Source organism: Myotis yumanensis, unplaced genomic scaffold (assembly GCF_028538775.1).
Source record: "Myotis yumanensis isolate MYYU_CA2020_CCGP unplaced genomic scaffold, mMyoYum1.0.hap1 SCAF_17, whole genome shotgun sequence".
NCBI classification, from domain to species: Eukaryota; Metazoa; Chordata; class Mammalia; order Chiroptera; family Vespertilionidae; genus Myotis; species Myotis yumanensis.
Genome location: NW_027223768.1, coordinates 23,527,927 through 23,553,496, shown reverse-complemented (window position 1 = coordinate 23,553,496; position 25,570 = coordinate 23,527,927). Strand labels below are relative to the sequence as shown.

Sequence of the window (25,570 nt, the reverse complement as noted above, 5' to 3'; positions counted from 1 at the left end):
GATCCCCACCTCCCTTTGAGGTGAGCTGGAAGAAATTTTAATGGAGAATCTCTGGAGAATTCTCTTTGCTCCTCACCCACGAGCCTGCTTCCAGAACACCTCCACACAGGGAAACTCATCATGTTCCATCAAAGTCCTGCTAGCATCGCCACCTTAGCCTGTCCTCCAAACACATCCTCCCATATGAGGAGGGCCTGGTAACTGCTACTAGTGGCAACCCAAGCTGCCGTGTCTGGGTCACAGTAAGTATTACAAGGGCTCATCATCTTGCTTCCAGCCATAGCCCATCAGCCATCGCTTGGAAACCTGGGGTCTTATTGACGTCCAAGGCTCAGTACTTGATCTAATCAGGGGACCAAAACTGTGGTCCTGGCACCAAATCAGGAGAGAGAGATAACTAGGATGGAAGTCAAATATCAAGTGGATCATCTGATAAGGGTGAGTAGTCTAAGAGCACTGAACAGGGGCCAAGGGTCCTGGATTCCAGCCCTACCTGCCACCCACTGCCTTGGAGGTCTCAGAAAAATTCGTGGGGTCGGGGTGGCTCTACCTTAGCTGTGAAAGGTTCCCTAAGGGCCGTGCTAGCCTGAGCACTCCAGGGTTCTAATGCAAAGAAGCCCTATGTTAGTCACAGGGAGCTCACTGCTCCCAGGAAGAGACATTTAGAGAACCTGGACGCAGGGGATGAAGAATATGAAGGAAAAAGCCATGTTATACAAAATGTGAAGCAATCAGGCTAGAGAATCGGTAAGCTTTGGGAAACCAGGGTAATGGAAACTATGGCATGTAGGTCAATTCTTCGAAAAAGTTTTGTAGACAGACTCTGAGTGGTTCTCTTAAACACAGGTTTATTCACGCTTCTGCCACAGAACGTACCACAGCCCTGGGCTCTAGGAGGGACCACGTGTTTATGGAATGACTACGACCGGGACTGAGGACATCTGCTAAAGACGGGTTTTCTGGCCAGACCGGTTTGGCTCAGTGGATAGAGCGTCGGCCTGCGGACTCAAGGGTCCCGGGTTCAATTCCGGTCAAGGGCATGTACCTTGGTTTCGGGCACATCCCCAGTGAGGGGCGTGCAGGAGGCAGCTGATCGATCTCTCTCATCGATGTTTCTAACTCTCTGTCCCTCTTCCTTCTTCTCTATAAAAAATCAAAGTATATTAAAAAAAAAAAATTTAAAGACGGGTTTTCTGATCTGAAATTTACAACTGGAAACACGTGCCCGAAACATGACCATGTGGAACATGATGAGAAAGAGCCGGGACCCTGTCAGAAGTCCAGGTCAGTGGGGAAGTGGTAACTGGCCTCCAGGAAGGAGGACGGTGCCGTGGGCTGCGGTTGGGAGCACACAGCCTGCACTGGGTTAGTATCCCCAGTCCAGCTCGTTCCCCTGGGACCTGCCCTAGGCCTTCAGAACACAGCACTGACTGACTGGAGGGGTGCAGTCTGTGGCTGCAAAACAGCTTGTCGTGGAGACGACATGAAATAACGGACGTAAACAATAAATTGAAAAGTCCCAAGTGGGCTATATGCCACCCAGCCAGGCAAAGAAACATTTTCTTTGTCAACACGCACCTGGGGGAGGGAGCAAGTCCTGGGTTGTTCACCAAATTCTCAAATTAGCATCTATTATGCACCAGACATGGTGTTAAGTGTAACATAACATTATTTGTTATAAGTGTAATACTTGCAATGCTTGTAAGGGTACGCCACTTTACAGTTTGCAGAACATTTACATACCGAGGATCTCAAGAGTAACTCAATCTTTACAATACATTCAATCCCAAAGCCATAGGGACCCCTTCTAAGTCAAAGTGTCAAATTGCAAATTAGAAATGACCTGTTTAGCATGATACTTAAAAGGCCCAAAACAAAACCAAACCCTTCTGTTTAGGGAGAAAAATCCATCTTGAATGGGCACGTGGTATTATCACCAAAGGAGGAAGAAATAAACCAAATCAGCAAACCTAGTGAAGAATAGAGGCAGAAAGTCTGATAAGAAACAGTCTGTTAAACCCAAGCATGGGACACCATTCTGCAATAGACCGAAAAATTACAAGCTGAAATTCAGTAGCAAGTGATGGGGAGTAAGAACTCAGGAGGCTGAGGTTTGGGTACCAACTCTGCCCCCGCCTGTTTGTGGGGCTGTGAGAACCGTGCCCCCCCAATCATTTCCACACAGAATCCTATCCAGTGCCACTGCATAAAGTGTCTCTTGCCAGATTGGAAAATACAAAGATGTGTAAGACCACTGTACTCATGTAAATCCAGTCTTCCCAGGGGACAGACAATAAATATGGCAGATAGGGGACATGGACGAAATAGGGAAAGAGACTCAGATTCTTTGGGAGGAGCCACGGAAGGTCCAGGAAGAGTCCATACTGTCTCAAAGGATGAGTGGAGAATCAATGGTGACACCAGCCGCTGGGACAACACAGGCTGGGTGGGGGGATTTGTTCCAAGGGATAATGAGGGCTCAGAAGTGGACATGCTGGGTCTATGATGCCAGGGAACACTATGGGAGGTGTCTTGCCCTCCTTGGCGCTTCAGTTTCCTCATCTGTGAGGAGTAGGACCAACTATAAGATGGTTTCTGAGAGTCTACTGTCTTGAAGCCCTTGACATGCTTAAAACTATTCTGTGTCACATCCTTTATTGAAGATGGCTAAAAAAAACAAACAAACAAACCCTGAGAAGGTTCACTACCTAATGATCACATGGAGTCCTGTGTCAGAATTTGATTACGGAAGCCATCCATCCAAAAGGCACAGTCTGAGCCCAGGCTGGGTGGCTCAGTTAGTTGGAGCATTGTCCCATGCACCAAAAAGGTTGCAGGTTCGATTCCCAGTCAGGGCACATACCTAGGCTGTGGGTTTGATCCCTAATTGGGGCACATATGGGAGGCAACTGATTAATGTTTCTCTTCCTCCCTCTCTCCCTCCCTTCCTCCCTCCTTCCCTCCCTCCCTCCCTCCCTCTCTCCCTCCTCCCTCCCTCCTTTCATCTCTCTCTAAAATCAATAAACCTATCCTCCGGTGAAGATAAAAAAAAAAAAAGGCAAGGTCTGCAGTAACTCTGTGGGATAATGGGGTAGCCATAATGCTGTTCACATTAGTTTGGGCTTTCTGCCTTCTCTGAGGTTGGATATGGTCACATGACTTTCAGAGCTCTGATTTGCCCCTGCCACAGCATGAGAAAGTGTGGCTGGTATACAGTGGGTGGTGAGCAGAGAGAGAGTAGGAGGTGATGAGGTCAGAGAGTGGTTGCTCCATCAGCCCCGGTTCCAGAAAAAGTACAATAATGACTTGGCATAGAGCCCCCAGCCAACTGGGTGATGGGCACATAACATGAGCAAAAAATAAAGCAACCCTGTTAGGTAGGTATTATTATATTCTTTTTTATAAACTGGAAAACTGAGTCAATGAGATGAAATAACTTACTCACAGCTAGTAGGTGGTAGACCAGGATTCAAATCCCTGTCTGGCTCTGTTCAAATACAACCCCATTCCCCAAGGACCTGATGTAATTCACTTTATTCTGTGGGTTGAAGGAAATGTTCAAAGGTTTTTACATAAGGGAACAACACGAATAGGTCTATTTTTAGGAAAATAGCTATGTTTGTACCAAAGAGGAAGATCAGAAGGGGACGTGTTTGTTAGGCTCTGGTAGGAATCCAGGCATGACAAGATCAAGGGCTTTGAGGAGGAGGATGGATAGGCCAACGGACATTCCACAGAATAAAAAGAAATTTGTAGACCAGAAAAGGAAGAGCCAGAAATTCCCAAGGCCCCCAAGATGGCTAAGTGGGCGTGTTAGTAGAGAGAGGAGGTGTTTGGTATCGGAAGTTCATTTGGGTTTGCAATGTGATGAGCTTCAAGTAATTCATTCAAATCTACCACATGGTGAAAACATGGCGTTGCAGCACAGGAGAGAGGTGAACCTTTGGGGATGTGGATACGAGGCTCTCATAAGGACGAGGAAGGCTTGAATGAGACCTTTCTGGGAAGAGCAGGACTATAACGCTTTGAAGGGTTCCTTGTGGGCAACCATTGTTTCACTGGGATCTAGGGACAAAGAAACCAACTAAGACAGTGAGGTAGACATTGCTGATATCCACTCCCACCCAATTCCCCTCAACTTCCAGGCCCTCGGAAGATGCTCTACTTCCCCCTGGACTTTAGGCAAGGACACGTGACTGTTCTGACCAATGAAATTCAAGCAGAATTGGTAGGTGACACTTTCATACCAAAGCACTGGTCAGCCAGTCTCTGAGCAGCATCTATGATAAGCAAATTTGACCTTGCAGCTTGAACAAACAAATAAACTTGTTTTAAGCTACTGAGATTTGGGGGTTGTTTGTTTCAGCAACATAGTCTAATGTACGCTAATTAATACTGAGGGGGAGTGGACAGGAAGTGAAAAAGAAAAAGAAACCGAATGGAAGAGGGGCAATCTTCAATGAAGTTGTTAACGTTTTCAAATTCTCTAAAGACATTAAAGAGCTTCGTGACCGAAGCGACTGTTGATTTGGCCACCTGTGTTCCCTGGGATAGCTGAGGACGGTACAGGGCTGCGGTGGAGTTTGCTATTTTGTGGACCTGTGTCTAGAAAAGCGTAGAAACCACGGTCAGGCGGCTTTCGTGTTTTGGCTCTTCATTCCTGGATGCAGGGAGCCTGAGAAGCAGGGTCAGCGGGGCTAGGGCTGGGGTGCATGGGAATTAGAGAGCGTGGCTGGTGGGACATGTGGTTTCTTGACTCTCCATGACCTTGCTGGTTGGCAGCCTACACATTTCTCACTGGGACAGTTTTCACTCCCTCAAGCCCATTGGGTTGTCATATCCTTGGCTTATGCACTCACCCCAGATCACGTCCTTAACCCGATGGTTGGAGGTTCATGCGTCACAGCACACCAAATCTGGCTCCCTGAACAATGCCCTGCCCACCTTCACAAGAAGGCCATAGAAACCACTCGAAACCCCACTCTGCCCTGGCAGTATCTCCAGGGCCATGTCTCAGTGCCCACTGGCTGCCCCCCTCCTACCCTCTGGTTTCTCCAGCTGTATTCTGACACCTATCTTCTGTCTAGCTAGCTACTTAGCACATCAGCCCTCTCTCTGACGTTGGTCCCCTCTGGGCATGGATTTGTCAATTTTACACACGGCTCGGGCAAGCAGTAGGTGGTCTGCCTATGCTAAGCTCCCCAGGCTGCTGCGCAGTCAGGCCTGCTCTTTGCCCAGCCACTGACAGGGGTTTGAGCAGCCCCTCTTAGAACCCCAACTCCTGATGGATGTTGTGCCATGAGAGAGTGGTCAAGGACTCAGTCTGTCTCCCCCAGACAAAGCCAGCCCCAAGGGACAGTGGGAGTTCTGCAAAAGTACACTTTCCCTCCCCTCCCCCCCATTTCCCTGTTAACATATTCACCTCCTTCCCACGTTTACATTGGGTTCTCTGGCATTACCCCTCAAGCCTCCCCTAGCTTTCCCAGGACACGTGGCCCCCTGAATTTTCCTTCCTCCAATAGGTGGCGTTGCTCTGTCCATTTCCCAAGGGCCAGCAGAGTATAGGACCAAGAACATCAGCTTTGAATTAAGAGACCTGGGTTCAAATCCTAGTCCCTCCATTTACTGGCTGGGGATCATTTAATCTCCTACAGTCCATATTTCCCTGCCTGTAACATGAGAAGAACACAGCCCAGCCCACCCTACTGAGTTGTGAGGATTAATGAGATAATACATGGAAACTTTCCTACTATCATGTGGTTAGTCAATGTGCTTTGTTAACTTCCCTCTCTTTCCCGCCCCCCGCCCCCCCCAGATTCCTTCATCTTTTACAACTTCATGCCCTAACTATTAAAATGAGTCTGTCCTACCTCTTACCTAGGGCTCTGTTATTCTAAGATGCTAATAAATGAATCATGCAAAGGGTGTTGAAGGAGCATGACAGGAAATGTGTCCCTTTCACCATATATCATATTTTTAGTCATTTCCAGGCTCTTACAAAGCCTCAATTCAAAGATATAATGAATAACAGGAAAATTATATTTCACAGGAGACTAGTTAAGGAGGTTCTTAATAATAGCTATATATTATTGAATATCTATTACATGCCAGGCACTGTGCTAAGTTCACTGCATTCATTATCTTATTTAACTGACACATGCAAAAAACCTCTATGAAATATTATGACCCTGTTTTACAGATTGGACAAATGAAGCTTAGAGAGGTTGTGAAATTGGCCCATGGTCAGACAACTAGTTATATGAAGAGCTAGGATTCAAGTTGGAGCCTTCTAATTCCCCAAACCACCATGCTAGACTGCCTCCCCCTTTAGGTGAGAGGCCCTTCTCCAGACTTCAAATCAAGTGTTGCCTTCTTAGTCTGTATTTACCCCCAACACAGTGAAACCCTCATGCCTGTCCAGTGTGTCACTGAACATACATGTTACAGATGTAACAACACACTCTAAGGAAATCCCTAACGTGCAGTAAACACTTTATAAACAGCAGCTGCTGCTATTACTATAATCATTACATAGAACCTGTTGCTACTGCTCCCAGATAGAGGTGTGCTTATAGGCGAATGGTGACTTTATTGTTTCTGATTTTTTCATTTTTCTAAAACACAAAAGGCCTTTCTTTTGAAGTCATGTATATCCTGATGCCAAATCTCAAAGCCATGGTCTGGGTGGAAGAAATGCTCTCTCAGTCCTCTTTCAGCATCAGCCTAACCTAACTGCCCTGCCAGGCCTGCCTGCCCACAGTTAAGAGTGGCTGACAGAGGGATGACAGCCTTGGTCCTCATGCAGAGGCAGCTCGGGACATGTCCACAATTTAACCTTCTAAAATACCGCCTCCTGCGTGGCCATCCTGTATCCTCTCTCCAGTACCCACAGTAACTCGCCTGCAGGATCAGCCCGAGTCCCCTCTCTTGTGAGACCCTCCATGATCTGGCCAGAAGGAACAAAGCCAACCGTGTTTGCACTGCTCTCAAATGCAATGCCCTCTCTACCCCCCCCTAATAAATTCAGGCTTGCCTCAAAGCTGCTCCTCCCGCCTAAAATGTCCTCCCCTGACCCCACTCCCAGACATCCCTTCCTTATCTAAATCCTAGCCACCTTTCACAGCCCAGATCAAATCCCACCTCCTCTGCAAAGCTGCTCTTACAACGGAAGCCACCGCAACATCCCCAAGTGGCAGAATGCTCACTGCAGTAATGGCCAACGTGAAAGAGTGGCAGGTTTTAGCTTCCTGGGGCGGACATAAGCCCCTGAGAGAAAGAACCAGTTCTCACACCTCTTTTGCAGTCTCCTATTTGAGGTGATGAGACAGTCACACAGGAATCAAGTGAGCTATAAAGATAATTTCTGCTTGCCACTACTCTTTTTTTTTTTTTTGCCACTACTCTTTCCCAACTGACCTTCAATATAAATGTCTAAGGTATATGTACTAGGATTTCTAGATTTCTTGGATGTGACAAAAATGACATCTGGTTTGATTGTACTGTATCACTTAGAATTTTAAAGGGAAAAATGACTTTCTCATCAAGCATAACAATGCCTTGGGGATCAAGGTATTTACCCACCTCCTGATTATGGAACCAACTGAGAGATAAACAAGATCTACTGGAGTCTGACAGATGAAGACAGAAACATCAGCTTCACTTCTGATGAAGCCCATTGGAGACCATGGCTTTCGCTTTAAGACAGAGTGGCATGTTGAGCCACCCTGTCATGGGTACAGCACGTGGCCCAGGCCTACCCCTTTACAGGGTACTGTCCCTGTAAGCTCAGAGCAAAAAGGAGGAGAGGATGCATACACCTGGAGGTCAGGCCGGTTCTAAACACGAGAAAGGCTGAGAGAGGCATCCCTAGCTCTAAGCTTCCCACTTAGGAGTCAGGAGGAGTGGGTGAAGGGTGAGGAGAGAAGCCTTGTGTTTTCCAGAGGAAGATCCCCCACATGGAAAAAGAGGTTCCCCTCACTAATACATGGTCCTAAAAATACTGTTATGCAAATAATATTAAAATATATTAAAAATTAAAATATGTTAAAATGTTATGCAAATAATAATTGAACTGGATAATAGCTGAAAGGGGCTAGAAAGTCAGTAGATTAGGCTTTGCTAAGCCAAAGAACTCGCGCAAAGATTTGCTTCTTTGAGTACAGCCGCTTGCTCCTCAGGGGTATTAGTTCGCCTGCACACCTGTAGGTCATCTGTTGACCTTGACATGGATTACTACCAAACAGCCCATTGGTGGCATCTAGCCAGAGTATCCTATATAAAAAGAGCCTAATATGCTAAGTGTTTGATCATTCGTTGGACTGTTCGACCAGTCGCTATGACATGCACTGGCCACCAGGGGGAAGATGCTCTGACCAGTAGGTTAGCTTGCTGCTGAGGTCCAGCGGATTAGGACTGGGCAAGATGGACAGGACACACCCTGGGGCCCTCTCGTGGCCCCTCCCAAGCCCCGACTGTGCACTGGTGGGGTCCCTTGGCCTGGCCTGCGCCCTCTCGCAATCCAGACTCCTCAGATAATGTCAGAAAGCTGGTTTCGGCCCGAGCCCCACAGGCACCGGGCCTCTGGTATATAATAAGGAGGGCCTGACACTTCCACCTGAGTCAAGCACTCTTTCATTCATTCAACAGACATCTATTGAGTCATGCCTGTGTACCAGCTCCTGTGCTTGGCAGTGGGGATATAACAGTGCATGAGCCCAGTGGGCACCAATATCAAGCAAGCACAAGGTGGCAGCAGGGACCCCAAATTCACCCAGTTCTACGAACAAGTGTGTGAACTCATGGATTGGTTCAAAATGCTGTAAGATAAATGCTGATTCTGTGAGAGAAGAATATGTATTGCAACGTTTACAGCTTTCTAATGAGGAGAAACACGAATGATCTCTGAACCAGGACAGGGAGCACTGAGGGATTTCTTCATTAAGGCACCTCCTGGAAGAGTGCACAATTCCGAGTTGCCTGGGGTGCATTTCCAATGTGCGTGTGGTAGACGAACCGACCATGACCGATGAATCCCCTGGGCCCACACATGCCTGCGTCTCAAGGCTGCCTTCTCTTGTCTGCAGCCCACACTGCTCCGGGCACTTACCCGCGGAGCCGAGCCTTGGAGTTCTGATCAGGGCCCTGTAACGGGGACTTTATGTTCTAAACTGTTGCTGTGCACACTGTCACTTGGTGAACAATGGAACCCACTGAAAGGGGTGACGCTGGTTACCAGCAAGGGGGACAGGTGCCAGGGAAGAAAGGAAGGAGGAACAGCAGGAAGGAAGCCTGGCTTCCGAGGCTTCTCCCCACACCAGGCTTCATGCTTCAACCAACGCAGTTCCTTTGTCAGAATCTCTTCGCTGCGCATTGTCCAGAGCCCAGGAGGTGGCAAGAAGGTTTCTGGCCCCGAACCGCAATCTCTGCCCAGGTCAGCCAGGAGCAAGCAGCTTCCACAGTCCGGTCCCCAGAGAGTGGCAAGAAGTGCTCACTGCCTCCTCACAGGTGTCCTTTGTTTCACGATCACCGTTTCATTATTTGTATTATTTTAATTCCTTCCTTCTGGGCTCCCCCTGCCTTCCCATGCGAAACTAGTTCAGAGATGCCACTTTTGGAGCTCATTACGTTGTCATGGCAACTGGAATTTTCAAAGTTTAATTCTCCTGCTCATCTCCCCTCCACGAACTCCCCTTTCCCAATTCCCGTCTCCTGCCACATGTATGTTTTTCTCAAGAAATAAAAACCTGGGAGAAAATAAGACCAACATCACCGCCAGGTAAATGTTTTGTCACATGCTCCCTATTTCAGCACAGCACGTCCCTACTGGGTATTTGAAATTGCGCCTATTCTCGCTGTTTCCAATTAATATTCTTAGACTCCAAATCGTGATGCTTGGGAGCAAGGCCTTGAGTAACTGCCCTCAGTGTGCCGCCTCCCCCTCCGAGAAGCAGATCCCTCCCTGCTTACATAAACCCCGCACATGCTGCGTCGGAGTTCTCATTTGTTAGCCCTGAACACAGCGTTTAGAACAGCGACGGTAGAGGGAGAGTGAAAACGCCTCAGATGCACTTCACAGGGGCTTTCTGGAGATCACAGGACCCAAAAGAAAATCCCCAAAGACAATTTGCTAAATTAATTTAATTATAACATTAACCTTTGTGATAAAAAACAAAAACAAAAAACAACAGATGGAGATAGAGAGGGAGAAGAGACCAAAACGGGAAAGAGAGAGCCTGGACTTCCACACTGAATGTCAGCCACCGCAGGAAGGCTGGCCCTGGCTCCCAGGGGCGTCGCTCACCCATGGGACAGAGGCTTGGGCCCCGGCACGCTGAGCGGGGATCTGCAGGCTGTTTGGTCCACGCAGCTCTAATGGGGTTGGCACCCTGGGACCCCTGCTCTGGGGTCCAGGTGACCCAAGAGAGCAGTCCTCCTCTCTCCTGAGGACAGCCTTGTGCCTCTACTGCTCTTCCCACTGGGGACAGGGAAGATGATGAGGGCCGAGGGGGATGTGAAACTGATAGATACGGCCTGACCCAGATTATGGAGACAGTATCCAGAGGCTCCAAGATACAATGACTCTTGGGCAACTGAGACCCAGTATATTTAATTCTCAGACCTACTGAGTTTGAGATTAGGCTCTTGTGACATCAAACATGAAGGATGATAATTTTAATTGGGACTCTGCTTACTTATTACATCCTTCATCGATGGGAAACACAAGGAGATCCCCAACTGCTTACGTCATACATGCCCAGACTCTCGCCTTGCTTACACTGGCCCTTAACAGGATTCGCTGTGTAGATGGGGGACTGCACAGCGGTAAGGGTATACTGTCCTTCACAGGGAGGAGGAGCAAAGGGCGGGAAGGCTGGGCAGTACAAGGGCACATGGATAAAATGGAATGGCGGGCATGCTGGGGAGAGGAGAAGGCAGAAAAGAAATGGGGAAGGACTTCGAGCTGGTAGGGCGGTACCACGTGTGGACTGCTGAATGGGGCAGGGAGGGGGAACCGGCTGCCGGGGAGGGTAAGGTTGTATTGACCGAAACTCTCAGGACTCTGGTTGGCCCTATGGAGTGTCCTGCCCAGCCCCTGGCTTCTAAGCATCACGCCTATGCCCGAGCACCTGTCTCCTGGCCCAAGAGGGAGCCCTCCTTCTGGGCAGTAGACCACCTGCCCTGCCAGTCCACTCCCTACCTGCCCTCACCCTGCTTCTTTCAACTTACCTGGACACTAACATCAGAAAAACCGTTCCTGGCACATAGTAGGTGCTCAACTAATATGCTCACCTCATATCCACTCACACCACCTCCGAGTTGACCTGACGGTGCAGGGGACAGGCCCTGGACCCTCTGCCAGGTGGGAAGCTCCCTCAAGTGCCCACATCATTCTGTTCCTCTGCCTCAGGGATTTCTCCGCTCCCCCAGGCGCTTGCTCAGTCCACAAGCGGGGCAGCCCCAGAGGGTCATCACCCAAGGAGGAACTGGACTTCGTGGAGATCACATATAGGTACAGACCCAGCTTCCCCAGTCTTCTGTGGAGCAACACCGGGGCACATCCTATATGGTTCCTGAGAGGGCTCCCAGTGGATGGAGCCTCAGGCATCCACAGGAACCCATCCATGGACACATACTCTCAGGCTTTTTCTCCTTCTCTGTTTCCCCTCTCTCCCTCTCACAGCTTGAGGTCACTTCCCAATTAAACTACCCACACATCCAATCCTTCCCTTAGGGCTCTGTTTCAGGGAAACCTAGATTAAAGCCCTAGATGTGAACTAGTTAGTCCCATCCAATCATCCCCCCACCCCTTTCCGGCAGAAGGATGGAGAAAAGAGAGGGGTGACCTTCAACTTGAGGAGAGCAAAGGTGTGTGGGCTCAAATACAAAATGCCTCCTACTTTTCAAATTTTGCCTGGAGCAAATCCTGACTATGTGGACAAGAAATTCCTAGAACGAGGGCTAAGTTATGGTTACCTTGTCTGTAAAAATGGCCAGCAGAGCCCAACCAGAGACAGCTACTTGCTACTGCTTCTGAGGCTCGTGCTGAGAAAAGGGGCCAAGAACGAGCGACTGAATGAGCACCACACTTCCTCTCGGGGGCAGACAATCTGGGACACAACTGGCCTGGAGGTTCCCTCTGACGGTTTTAGACTCTTTTCTTCCTATTCAGAGGTGAAGGCAGAGGGAATGTAGAAGGTGGAGATGCCAATGAAAGCAAAGTCCTGGATTCCAGCTCATTATCTCTGGAAAGAATATGAAGTTGCTTAATCCACCAGTGAACCTCTCACTGCTGGTCAACCCAGAGGCGCCCTTTCTAAGGTCACCAAGTGAAGAACAGGTGGTGTTCCACGCGGGTTCATCAACCCACTCGAGACGTCGTTGCTTGGTTACCTGTTGTAGCCCCATTGGTTGCGAAGTGACATTTTCAGAACAACGGACACTTTCCACTAGGGAAAAACACACAGCATTTCTCCTGTGGGAAACAGCTGTGTCAGCTGGGAAAAGGACATCCACGCACTTGACCCAGAGGTCAGGCCCGTGCAGACTGTCAGGGTCTGGTAGCTACTCCCTCTGTTATGATGTTTTCTATCCTAAGTCAAGAGTCAGAGCTACTATTCAAAGCCTGTTCATTTTCTTCCTGGCATTTACCATTAATGTTAATACTGTGTTATTTGCTTGCTTAATCGTGTGTTTTCTGTCTGAGCCATTAGCATATGAAGCTCGTGAGAACAGGGCGGGGGGGCCACATCCTCTCATTCACTTTCAAACTCAGAGTGTCCAACATACAGGTGTTTAGCAACCATCGGCTGACAAAATATTTTAATAAATGATCACAAGTATTTCTTCCACTTAACTTCCTCTACTTAAAAAAAAATTATCTTGTGTCTTCTCCCCTCAATTCTTGGTCCCAGAAAGCTGCTGGCTAAGGTATGGATGTCTGGTAGTAAGATCCTCACTCTCTCATATAATATTTGATCATTGGGTAGCTTGGTCTAAAGGAAGAGTAGTGTGATAAGATGGGACCAGGTGATGGCGGAGATACTTCTCCATATACAGCGCAGAAGGTCATGGGGAAGAGAGTGGGGAAGGATCACACCCCATTTTACTGACATTCCAGTCAACTCTGGTGAGGGCTAGGGGCCTCCTCTGGTTTGGTCAACTTCAGCTTATAGACCAGCGGTTCTCAACCTGTGAGTCGCGACCTCTTTGGGGGTCGAACGACCCTTTCACAGGGGTCGCCTAAGACCATCGGAGAACACATATATAATTACATACTGTTTTTGTGATGAATCACTATGCTTTAATTATGTTCAATTTGTAACAATGAAATTGGGGGTCACCACAACATGAGGAACTGTCTTAAAGGGTCGTGGCATTAGGAAGGTTGAGAACCACTGTTATAGACTGATCAGCTAGTACGTAGATTAGTGATCAAGTTCAGTTTAATATGGCTAAGAGTAAGGGGCCCTTTTAGCAGATTGTGGGGTTCCTCCTGTTCCCCCAAAGGCTCTCAGTAGCTGCGCATCTCTTGGGTTCTCTGTGGAGCACGGCTTCCCAGCGCTCTCCCTGCCTATCAGAGTTTGCTTCTTCGATAGGAAAGAGTAATTTCAATATTTTCACTAAATGAGGAATATTTTGGGATGCGATGATAATTAAGTTGAGAATGTAGTGATGCACTTGACATCGAGGGGGAAATAAAGAACTTTTAATTCCACGGCACCTCTAACAGCCTTGGAGCTGAACAGCTAGAGGTGCCACACACCAGTGTACAACCACGCTGTAAAGACTGTGATTATCAACCGGGGAAATTGGAAGGTATTATTTCAGCCACCTCAGAGTGCATGTGTCTGCAAGTGCACAGAAAACATGTCTAATTATAGGGGCTACAGGCTATAAGCTCGGAATGAAGTGAGGCTCTAACTATTATGAATTTCCATGTGGTGGAATCAATTGCTTTGAGATTCCATAGACCAGAAAGAGAAACACAGGTCCAAGCAAAAGAACTTTTCTCCTCATCTTGAAAAGCCTAGGACTGTGGTATAAGCACCAAAGTGAAATGAGCATATGGGATACATTACAACAGAAAAAGAAAGCCAAGTAAAGGCCCCTCAAATAGCAATGATTGATTACAGTGGGTCACATCTGTCCCACTGATAATGACAATGTGCCCTCTTTCTCCCTGTACTAGAGAAGGTCTGAGCATAGTTCCTAGACTCGACCCTTGACCCCAGCAAAAGAATGAACTTCTACTACAGTAACCTGTGCCCAGCTCTTCAGCCAGTATTAAACGTGGGCTTCGGGGGAATTATACCCATTGGAAACAATGCTCAAAATCTCAGGAAAATCTCTGATGAATAAAGACATCCCACATATTGAAAGACGGCCTTTGATTCGTTCAGTAGGAGGTTATCTACTGGGAGCCACTGTGGAGCTGTTAATCATGCTTGCTACGTCCTGGGAAAGGGAAGGTGAACTCACCATGGTACCTGCCTTCATCATCTATGAAAGGTGCAGTGAGCTCCACAAATAAATGAGACAAGTGCTCTAATGGACGATTATATACAGTGCGAGGAGAACGCAGATGAGGAAACGTAAGGAGGATTGGACCTTGAAAGATGAGGCAAGGTTCCTCTGTCGAATAGGCAGGTATGTAGAGGAGGTTAATGGGGTTATTTCCAGGCAATAGGAACCAAAAAAAGAGGAGATGTGTGTACCTGGGAAATCCAGGAATTGAGTGTGTGGTGGGCTAAAGGAGAGGCTACGTGGGGTTGAGGCTGGAAAGGTAGGCTGGGCTGAGCTTTGAGAGGTTATATAAGACAAGGACCACTAATTCAGATTCTTTAATAAAATGATGATGAGAGAAGGTAGCAGTTGAAGCTGTGTCTGTGATTATTCTGTTTGTTTTAAAGTCTTTAACTGTTAAAAATTTAATCTATATTCATCATTTCTACCCACCAAATGTTTTTTTGTTACTTTGCTTTTTCTGAGAATTTACTGGTCTATGATATTTAAAAGAATGTGATTCATTGAGTAACCACCAGTCTACATTACTTATAGTCTTAAAATTTCAACATAAATTTATGATACTTATTAATTTTCATTACACATTATTAATGTTTTAAGCTAGGATGTAGAAAAACCAAAACTCTTATATATTGCTGGCGTATTTGTAAAATGGTACAGCCGCTCTGGAAAATAGACGGCAGGGTCTTATAAGCCTAAACACACACATACCATATGACCCAGCAACTGTATTCTTGGCGTTTAGCTCAGAGGGGAAAAATACAAACAACTTACATTCACACAGAAACCTATACACAACTGTTGAGAGCAATTTTATCTGTAATAGCTCAAAAATGAAAACAACCCAAACGTCCTCCAAGGGGTGCCTGGTTAAACCAACTGTGGTCCATCCACACTACAGGATAGTACTCCGAAATAAAAAGCACATAGAAGTAAACAGGAATGACTTGGATGGATTTCAAGGGAATTATGCCGAGTGAAAAAGAAAAGTCCATTCTAAAAGGTTACATACCATATAATTCCATTTATATAAGATTCTTTTGGGGGAGGTTATTAATCTCACCCAAGGATATTTTTCCCATTGATTTTTAGAGAGAGTGGAGGGGGGGAGAGGGGGGGAGAGAGAGAGAGAGAGAGAGAGAGAGAGAGAGAGAGAGAGAGAGAGAAAGAGGGAAAGAAACATCGATGTGAGAGAGACACATTGATTGATTGCCTCCTGCATGTGCCCCGACTGGGGCTGGGGATCAAACCCTGCAACTCACGCACATGCCCTAGACTGGGAATCAAACCCGTGACCCTTCAGTGTGCCAGCTGATTCTCTAACCACTAAGCAACACCAGCCAGGGCTATATAAGATTCTTAAAATAACAAAACTAGAGAGACGTAGAACAGATGAGTGGTTACCCGGGACTGTGGGGTGTGGGTGGAGAAAAGTGGGTGTGACTTATAAAGAGGTAGCACAAGGGAGTCCTGTGATGGGCCAGTTCTGTATCTCTATTGTGGTGGTAGTTCCACAATTCTACAATAAAAATGCATGAAACCACACACACACACACGCATGCAAAACTGGTGAAATCTGAATAAGCTCTGTGGAGTGTACCAATGCCCATTTCCTAGCTGTAGTATTGCATTGTAGTTATGCAGAATGTGATCACCGAGGAAGCCAGGTGAAGAGTATATGAGATCACCCCAAACTTTTTTCTTTGGCAACTTCCTGCAACTCTATAGTTATTTCAAAATAAAAAAAAACTTTAAAAAAAGCCATCCATGTCCTTACACATTGTCAACTTCAACAGCTATTTTTTAGTCATCTTTGTATTGGGTCGCTATGACTCACTCAGCACTTGGGGTTTGCTCATTCCCTTTTGAAACCCTGTGCTTCTTTGTCCTGGAGACGTGATGCTTTCCCGATATCCTTTTGACCAGTCTAGATCTTCTAACTCTTTAGTGGTCAGTTTTCTAGAATTCTCTATCACTGTCTGTTTTTTCCACATGCCCTCCATGGACAACCTTACCTATTTTGGTCATTTTCTCTATCAGGTACTGACAGTGTCACTTCTTTTCTCCCTCTGTTCTTAAAACACAAATTGTTGGCTGATCCCATCTACTTCTTTGGCCCCCCTGAACCTCAGACTCTCTCTGTCTGAAATGGAACACATCTCTCTCCCAGAACAGGAGCTGTCTGTATTCCTTCATCTATTCCTCATCTCTGTAAATGGAACCAAAGATCTCCAAGACACTCACAACTGAATCTGGGATCTACTCGTATGCTAGAACGGTCCTCCCTCACCCATGACAGCCAGTCATTCATCACGTCCTATTTTACCACCTCAAGGATTCGCCCGTTTCCCCCTTACCTTTTAGCTATCGGTGCCTGACATCCTCATTCCCTGTCCACCAACTAAGGCTTTGTAATAGTCTCATTACAAATCAGTCCCATTTTATCACCTTTCCTAATCCTCTACGCGCTCAACTTGAAAGTCAAAACTAACTCTCGTAGTTTTCTATGTGACCCCCATGGTCACACAGCTCATCCAGGAAAGGGCAGGAACATCACCACACGTGTTTAACACGGAATCTGTCTGCGGGCTGGAAGCTCTACGTGTCTTGGCCGCCTCCAAGGTCCCTTCATCTCCATCAAGATCTGCTGTCCTAGATGCCAGGTAGTCTCTTTCCAAAAAAGGCACCGGGACGATATGGAAGCTGTGTTCAAGAGCACTGATATTTGGCCCTGGCAGACCTCAGTCCCCATTCGGAACCTGCTGCTTAATAGCTTTGTGAGCTTGGGCAAATTACCAAGCCTCCTGGTCACGGCGATCCTATTTATAACAACAAGACAGTAATACTCCTTATCGCCATCGTGAGGATTAAAGGAGCCCAGTATGTCATGGGATTGGCAGTGTTTGGTACACAGCACAGTTGTAAGTAAATTACACATTTAAAAAATTTTAACCTAAAACGAACCCTACTCTACACCTGTGAACTAGCCAAATGGTAGAAGTGTGTTTTGCTTTCTCAAACTCCATCCCAAACCTAAACGCCTTTGCTCAAAACCTTTGTCCTGTGTTCTTCCCTAGCCACCTAGTGGCTCGATTCAGCGATTTAGCAGGAGTCCAGGAGCCTTTTGTCTTCGTTCCACCCCCACTTCACTCTCAGACACACCCACTAGTCACCAAGTCATGCAGATCCCTTCCCACCAACACCGCCCGGATGCGATGCGGCCCATCCTCTCCACCACCACTCCGCGGTTCTCCTGCAGGCCTCACTGCTCCTCTGCCTCTCTCCTCAGCTGCTGCTCCTCAAGTTTCTCCCTGCCTCCAGCCTTGCCTCTCTTTATACTTTCTCCAGGGTGATCGCCTTCCAGTACAAACTGGTCATCTTCAGAGCTTAAACTTGAGCTCCCCCGACCCCCCAAGCTTCTGGGATCAGGTTCAAAGTCCTTAGCTTAGCCCAGCGGTTCTCAACCTGTGGGTCGCGAGCCCTTTGGGGGTCGAACGACCCTTTCACAGGGGTCCCCTAAGACCATCTGAAAACACATATTGAATATATAATTACATATTGTTTTTGTGATGAATCACTACGCTTTAATTATGTTCAATTTGTAACAGCGAAAATACATCCTGCATATCAAATATTTACATTACGATTCATAACAATAGCAAAATTACAGCTATGAAGTAGCAACGAAAATAATTTTATGGTTGGGAGTCACCACAACATGAGGAACTGTATTAAAGGGTAGCGGCATTAGGAAGGTTGAGGACCACTGGCTTAGCCCATATGAAGGGCCCTCTACTTCGTCTCCTCTACTTCCCCTAATGTGCTTCTCCCATTGCTCCCGGTGCATTTGTAAGCAGTCCCCTGGCCTGGCTGTCCCCGCCCCAGTTTGGGGACAGTGCTAATGCACCCAGGCCTACCTCCTTCTCTCCAGAAGCCCTGGGGACAGCAGGTCGAGGTGGGGGGACAGCTCAGGACCCTTTCTGTCTGTGTGAGCCTCCTGCCCGTAGCACCTGACCTCCTTCAGGAGGTGCCTGTGCAGCGCTGGTTTGTGTTCATGGAGACAGGAAGCTCTGCTTCTGCTCAAACCTAAGCTAATGGTTTTCATCAAATCGCACTTCCTCTGAGACACATAAAAATGCTGCAGTGCCCCATCCACACTTCCTCCTGAGATACACTGAAGCCGATGAACACACCTCACAGCCTTCCTTTACCTCCAGCCCTGGGGCTGGTGCCAGTGGGCCATGGCTGCCAATGCCTCCTCTCACCTGGACTCTTCTCTTCACCTGCCTAACACGGGGCGGGGGAAGGGGGGTGCACCTCCCTCCATTGTCATCCCTCTGCTTTAGGAAAACCGTGGTAGTGACATTCCAACGGCCCGCAGCTCCCTGGGAACATGTCCTCTGGAGACAAAACCTTCAGAGCTTGTCCCTGGCTTTCTAGTGCAACTCCCAACCACGCCCTCACTCCAAAGAGAGAGCCACATCCCCCCAGCGGCCTGTGAAACCAGACCAAGCGGAGAGCCCGTGCCCCTCCCACTCCTGTACACAGATCCTCCACAGACACCAGTAAAAACCCTCCCCATCTGTGTCGAGCATCAGAACGTGGAAAAGAAACCTGGACGGAAATATTTCAGTCCCCGCCTGTAAGGCGCCTATTGTTAACATTCCTGTAAATGTCAGCATTTACTCGCACCAGCTGCTGCCAGCTGCTGCCGTCGCTTCCTAGGCTTCCCCACAAGTGCTAAGGAGGCAAATGTCACTTCAGCTCTGCTTCCTCTCCCAACCTGAGGAGGCCACTCCCCGTCAGAGAGCTGACCGCCTCACGACTGGTTCAAGCCAAAATGACAGGCTGCTACCCAGCCGACAGCCACCAGACCTAAGAGGTGGAGGAAACCCAGGTCAGTATTCTCAAAGGGCATAAGAGCGAATGGCCGTTCCATGCCAGACCCTGGGTATGAGGGAGAATTGCTATCCCATTTCACAGAGGAGGAAGCAGGCTCAGAGCTAACAAGGGGGAGCGTTAGGTTCTCCATGACTGCCCAGCGCTTCTCCCAAGCTGCTATTCTTTCCCTCCGGAGAAGGATGTAGGAGGATGAAGAGATGCAATTCCACACCAAGCACATCCATCAGAGTGGATACGGTCAGGCTCAGGACTTGTCCTGCGGGGCAGAGCTCGGTCACATTTCCCAGCTCTGAGAACCCACCCTGGAATCTTATCTGGAACACCAAGGACGTGTTAGCACAGCACCTGTTTTCTCGCTCTCCAAATAGTAAGAATCTGACTTGAATTCTCTAAACTAAAACATGGACAGACTTAAGAAATGAGTAACGATCAAGAACAGAGGGCCCAGCCCTAGCTGGTTTGACTTAATGAATAGAGCGTTGGCCTGCGGACTGAAGAGTCCCGGGTTTGATTCCGGTCAAGGGCACATGCCCGGGTTGCAGCCCAGCCAGTGTGGGTCAGTTGGATGAGCATCAGTCCATGCACTAGGAAGTCACTGGTTTGATTCCAGGTCAGGGCACATGCATGTAGGCTGGATCCCCAGTAGGGGGCATGCAGGAGGCAGCCGATAGATGTTTTAGTCTCTCATTGATGTTTCTCTCTCTCCCTCTCCTTCCCTCTCTCTCTAAAATAAATAAAAACACATTTTTAAAAATAGAAAAAAGAATAGCAGATAAGATCACACCAACCAGAGATGATCTCCCCAGTAGAAATACAAAAAGAAGAAGTGTGTGGTCAGGCCCCTGCCATAAGCAGTCGCTGAGGGCAGTTTGGAGTTTGCGGTACAGGCTTGTGGAGAGAATTACCTAGAGCACGAAGAGTGTCAATAATGCTCAGGAAAAATAAATATCACACGATCTCACTCAATTTTGGAATATAATGAACAACATAAAGTGATGAACAAAAACAGATTCAGAGACAGAGAAGCATCGATCAGACCATCAAACCTCAGAGGGAAGGCAGGGGCGGGTGGGGGTGAGGGGGACAGATCAACCAAAGGACTTGTATGCATGCATATAAGCCTAATCAATTGACACAGACACCAGGGGGGTGAGGGGATGAGTGGGGGATGGAGAGGCAATGGGGGGATAAGGACACATATGTAAACCTTAATCAATAAAAAATATATATATAAAATAAATAATGCTCAGCGAATGAGTGAACACAAGAAATTCCGTAATGTCTTAGCACTATCCTCTCAAGATCACACTATAAAAAACTCCATCACACTGTCTCCCGTTTTTCCTTAACGACCATTTCATAAGTCACCACCAGCTCTTAGTTCCCAGAGTTGGACATGGTTGTTTCCTCCTTAATCCTACCGAGTCTGGTCTCTCCCTATGCCAATCCTTCCCCCGCAGACACCAGATCAATGATCCTACCTATTCCTCCAGTCCGATACCTTTTTGAGTGTGCAAGTTTTACTTCTAAGTTTAATTTCTATTTTCTCAAAGTCATATATGTTAAGTTTTAAATTCAAGTATTTTTTAAAGACTTCTAGTGAAAAAAACTGCAGTTCACTGCCTGCCTTCCTCCCTCCCCCTTCTCTGAATCTCACTCCCCTGAGGCAAGCGCTTAGAATTCTTTTACCTGTTTCTTCTGCTATTCATTTCCAGTTTTCAAAATATTATACTTACACGGCTGCTATTTCTTTCTCTCTCAATTTTAGGAATTGCTTAAAGACTTCCTCACTGTGGAACCTAAGATTTTAATCTTTGACATTCCCTTCCCCTCCCCACACTTGTCCTCCCCCATGCTCCTCTCTCGGCCATGATAGCACCATAGGGGTAATCTCAAAATCCAGTTTGACAATGTAAGTGTGGTTGGCCTCAGATCTGCCTCGAGGACTCACTAAGCTTCTGTTCCTTTAGAGGCAACACTTGTATTTTGTGAAACCAATTGCTTAGATCAGGGAGTGCATGTGTATACAAATATATACATTTATATATTCATACACATACATTCATAAGTACACAGTGTTGATAAAAACCATTAAACTCTTTTGAATACAATACTCATCAGGGGATATATTAGTTTTTTTTGTTTTTTTCTTAGAGAAATCATTTTTAGAGCCCTCTGTCCTCCTACGCAAATCTGGACCTGCTTCTCTCTAGGCCTCTGACTGCCTTCACCCTAGACTTCCCTTCGCCATCATGCTTGAGATCCCCTTTGCCTCTCTCCTCTGTTAAATCCCTTGCTTCCGTCAGTATCATGTCCTTCTCTCTCTTCAAGTTCTTCCTCATTTTAGTGACTCACATTCTCCAGGAACTTCTTCAGAAAGAATGTCTGGAAATATTGCTATTATCCTTGCAAATAATTGCTATTTTGGTGGGTATAGACTTCTGTCCTGGAAATTTTTTTTCCTTCAGAAAGCTTTAGGCACTTCTCTATTGGTTTCTAATTTTCAATGTCGTTTAGATATCCAAAGCCATCCCAATTCCTAATTATCTGTAGGCAAAAATCCATCCCCTTCTGAATCACTAGAAGCTTTTAGAATATTCTCTTGAACCAGATGCTCTGAAATTCCATGATGATTCCTTGGTGTGGTCTTTCTTTATTAGTTGTGCTGTGTGCTCAGCGGGCATTTTCATTACATATTTGTTCCCTTTTATCTCCATACCCACCTCCCATCTTCCTGCCATACAAACTGCCATCACAATCTATTTAATTTGAATACCTTTTATTTGAATGCATTTTTACCAACTGCATTGTGTGTATATTCCTATTTATATAAATGCCATATCACACTGTTTCCTTCTTATCTTCACTAAACTGTGTTTTTAAGATACCCTGTACCTCTGTGGTATTTGTTGCTCCTAAGTGCTGCATAGTACATCATGGAATACATCCAACCGTTTTCCTACCTACTCTCCCAGTCATTAATCCTCAGGCTTCTCCAATTCCCATCCACTAGAAAAACAACACTGGAAAGAGTATCCATGCTCATGTCTCAACCACTCTTTTAATCTGGTCATGTGAGTTTACTGCTGCTGGGAATGTTTTTTGGTATTTTTCTTTGTTAATATCTTCTTTTGCATTTTATGTAACCCTTATTAGTGTAACATCTGACCTACCCTGATTTTCTTATGTTCATTCAATTTTTATGATTTCACTTTTATATTCCAATCTTTATATTCTAATATTTACTGTTTTATTACACATTTTTACATCAATTCATTTTACATTAATGTGAATTTTACATTAATACCCAAGAACTCTTCTTAACTGCTAAATGTTTTCTCTTTATAGCAATCTGTTACTTTGTGGATAAAATTCTTTCTCATCTATTTCTGCAGGTATCAATTACATTTTTTAAAAGTTATCTTCCACCCCCTGCATTGTTCATATTCCCTCGTTTCTTTTTTCTATCTATTATTTTGTTTTTGTCCTTTGTGTGAGGCATTTTCTTTGAATGACAATGATCTCTCGCTGTGTGTTTATATTCACGAGCAAGGCACAAAAGGCTTGTTGGAAACTCTTAGTGCATGGTTGGGGCTTGTAGAATGGTGAGCATAGCACCCTCACCCCCTGCCAAAAACAAACAAAAGCTGTGTCTAGATCCTAATTCCTGGAACCTGGAACTGTTACCTTACTTGGAAAAGGGGCCTATGCAGATTTAATTAAGGCAAGAATCTTGAGATGAACAGGTCATCCTGATGACCAGGTAACCTTCAATCCAATGACAAGTGTCCTCATAAAAGAGAAGAGAAGGCACAGACCCTCATGGCAACACAGAGTATCTTAAAAGCATAGGGTTCAGTGAAAACGAGAAGGAAACAGGGTGATGTATCATTTATGCAAATAGAAATGCACAAGACAGTTCATAAAAATGTATTCAAGTAGAAAGTAGACATTAAATATATTGTGAGGGCAGTTTGTATGGCAGGAAGATGGGAGGTGGGTATGGAGATAAGCCACTGACCACAGATACAGAGACGAGTGACACAGCCACAAGCCAAGGAATGCCTGCAGCCACCAGAGGCTAGAAGAGGAAGGAAATAAATGCTCCCTTAGAGCCCTTGGAGGAAGTATGACCCTGCTTAAGTTTGGATCTCTAGCCTCCAGAATGTTGAAGAATTAATTTCTCTCACAGTTTAAGTAAGCCACCTAGTTTGTGGTCATTTGTTTCAGCAGCCATATCGTGGGCCTCGCTGAGGTGATAGGTGGGAAACATTTCTCTGGTCACCCTCAATTATCTGTATACGTAGGTCTTTCTTCAAGCTTAATGGTTTCCCACAAAGGAAATGAACTCCCCACCGACGCTCTGAGCTCCTGCCAGATGGCTCTAGTTCTGAGAGTCACACAGTCAGGTGGGCTGGAGGACTGAAACTCAATTTGTGGACTATCATTTAAACCCTCCTGCTCCAGCCGCAACATATCACCTCCACTCTCAGATGCACCAGATGTGACCATTCCCAGCTTCTCTCGTTCAGTCTCTATGGGGAGTAAGGCTTCTTTGTCTGGGGCGAAGGCTGGGTGTGGCAAATCCCTGTCAGCACTGTGTGTGGGGAGAGATCTAGGATGCTGGGGAGAGGACTGCCAAGTGTTCCTTACAAGGACCTTTGACCAGTCCTCTTATTTTTAGCACCACCCAGACTCCAGCTCTCAGACATACCTAGTCCCTCTAATTCCCGGGTCTCTCTAGGGCCCTGTAGGGTTACAAAGCAATCATTTTGCTTTATTAATTGGCATTCCTCATGCAAGAAATTTAAACCTTCGCTTCCCCACCACTGGGTCAGTTGCCCTTTACTCTCTATCTTCAAAAATTGTTGACATCTCTCATCTGTTCTTTTTGTCACTGTGACTGTCTTAAATTTTACTTCCTGTGTTAGTAGTTACAAGAGATGACCAAGTGGTTCAATCTGCCATGTTTAAACAGACCCATAACCTTAAATCTTTTCTCTTGATGAACTTATGCCACTCAGACAAGAAAGTTCAATTTATCTAGAAAAGTGTAAGACCCTCTAAAATCTACTGTGGTGTTTTCCTTCCTATCTTATACCTTTCATTTCCCCAAGTGAGATTTCCACTCTAATTAAGTTTGGTTGCATTACAGTCTCTTCACTTTCCATGACAAGTCCCCTTTCTTCATGTTCCATTATGGTATGGTGCTCCCATTCCTGGAATTTTTATGCCCATATTATCTTATCTTATTACATATGTAAGCACAGATTCAGCCCAAACAGGTCCTGTCTTGTTTCTAGCAAGACCCAGAACCAACGTTTAAACCTTGGATATAGCACTTCGAGAAACACTTGTAAGGCCTTAACTGCTCCCCACCAAGCAATCAAAGGACCAGAACCTGACCGAACCGACCACCAGAACACTTGCTGAAGAGAAGGGCCCGCTGTCCAGGAATATCTGGTGCTGAAATTCCTTAGATCTTGCTCCAAACCTCCAACTGGGGAGACAGATTTGAGCCTTGTCTCCTATTACCTTCCCGGTCAATCTTGTAATAATACCTTTTACTTTTCTCAAAAGCTGGTGTCATAGCATTGGCTTCTATGCACATCAGGCAGCAAGCCCTTGCTTGGTAACGCATCTTACATTCCAAACAAAATCCTGACACTTCACAAAACCATCTCTGATAACATCAGACGATACAGATTTGTCCCTTTCCCCACACAAATGACCTGCATCTTATACTAGTCGGTAAAAGAACTCCCATTCCCTAATAGTTTCAAGTATTTGTGTTGCCTTCTCCCCAAAACATAAGGTCCTTGAAGGTAGGAACCAGGCCTCATATTTGACATGCTCCTTACAATGCTTCCCATGGCCTTGAACACTGAGTACTGGATGAGTGATGTGCACTAATCCAAGCCTCAAATATGCTCTGATGTCCAATACATGATAAAGAATCTTTTGAGGGTAGAGCCTGTATCTTATTCAACTTTATATCCCTAACAACCAGCAAGAGTTTGACACAGACTGCTGAGTGACTAAATGAAAGGATGGATGGATAAATGAACTCTCAGTAGGTACTGTCTTCAATGTTGTACCTGATCCAAGGATTTTCTTACTTCCTAAGAATAATAAAGATGACTAG

The 25,570-nt window shown here is 46.2% G+C and overlaps 1 protein-coding gene across 1 annotated transcript in view; it reads right to left on the bottom strand.

The window, feature by feature from the left end:
- Positions 1–25,570, bottom strand: part of CACNA1E (calcium voltage-gated channel subunit alpha1 E) — a 383,585-nt gene that overhangs the window by 99,127 nt on the left and 258,888 nt on the right. The gene's annotated exons all lie outside the window — the stretch shown is intronic.